This window comes from Colobus angolensis, unplaced genomic scaffold (genome assembly GCF_000951035.1).
Source record: "Colobus angolensis palliatus isolate OR3802 unplaced genomic scaffold, Cang.pa_1.0 Scaffold21, whole genome shotgun sequence".
Lineage (NCBI taxonomy): Eukaryota > Metazoa > Chordata > Mammalia > Primates > Cercopithecidae > Colobus > Colobus angolensis.
Genome location: NW_012115266.1, coordinates 82,137 through 83,647, shown reverse-complemented (window position 1 = coordinate 83,647; position 1,511 = coordinate 82,137).

Genomic DNA, 1,511 nt, shown 5'->3' with positions numbered 1-1,511 from the left:
GTAACAGCCACCTCTTACGCTCTGACTCCTTTTGCCCCTGAGAAAGAAGAGAGAAGACAAAAGTCCAAAAGTCTGTGCTTTGCGGGGGACTTCAAGGGAATTTGATCAGGCGTTTCCTGAAACAAAGGGTCGACCCTCTGGTCTTCAGGTTCCCGCAGCCTCCCAGCTCCCTGCCTTTCTGTCTTCTGTTACACAGTGCCCCCTCCACACCACACTCACACTCGCTGTCAGATTCTCACGGCCACCCCTCTCCAGGCCTCACTCCCTGGCGCTCCTGAGACCACACCCCTCACAAAGGGTGCTTGCTGAAGTCACAGTCTGCTGCAGCTTTTTTGTTCTGTCGAATCTCTAGGGCACCTGACACCTTCCACGACCATTCTCTCCAGGAGCTCTTCTCCCCGCTCCCCGCTGTACTCCTCTCAGGCTCCCTCATGCTCTCCGCCAGCCCCAGCCTCACCCCTCCTCTAGGGAGCACAGCCCTTTCTTAACCTCACCCATCCTAGGTCCCTGGTACCTGCCAGGTATCTCTCTAGCCCAGATCTTGCTCTTGCCCCAGACCCCAGCAGCCTCGGGGCAGCCTCACAGTGGCTGCTACCGCAAACCACCACGTAGTTACCGCCTTAAGCAGCACAAATTTATCTTACGGTTCTGGAGGCCAGAGGTCCACAATGGCTCCTCCTGGAAGACCTAGACGAGAATTCACGTCGTGCCTTTTACATCTTCTAGAGGCTGCCTGCAATCTTTAACTCATGGCCCCTCCCTCCATCTTCAGGTCCACAGTCGAGCATCTTCCCATCTCTCTGACTCATTCTCCTGCTTCTCTCTTAACAAAAACTCTCGTGACTGCCTTGGGCCACCTGGATAACCCAGGATCCTCTTCCCATCTCAGCATCCTTAATTTAAACACATCTGCAGAATGTCTTTGTCATGTAAGGGAACATACTCACAGATCCCAGAGATTAGGACATGGGTACTGCCAGAGGCGTACAAGCCACACCTCACATTCAGCCTCCCTGCAGCCTGAGCCGCGTTCCATGCCTGACACCACCGTCTAGTCAGTCGTCCAAGCCACAAACCCTCCTTCCTCTCCCCACTGTCACCCTTTTCCGTCAATTAAAACTGAGCACTGGGCCAGGTACAGTGGCTCTCATCTGTAATCCCCACACTTTGGGAGGCTAAGGTGGGAGGATCACTTGAACCCAGGAGTTTTAAGGCCAGTCTGGCCAACATAGGGAAACCTCATCTCTAAAAAAAATAAAAATAAAAATAAATGTAGCTGGATGTGGTCTTGTGCACCTGTGCTCCCAGCTACTCGGGAGACTGAGGCAGGAGGATTGCTTGAGCCCAGGAGGATGAGGCTGCAGTGAGCCGTGATCACACCACTGCAATCCAGCCTGGATAACAGAGTAAGACCCTGTCTCAAAAAAATAAAAGCAAAACTGAGCACCAGGTCCTACACTTTGTAACTCACGAGGGTCTCTCCCCTCCACCTCTTCTGCCCCTTGCTGCCA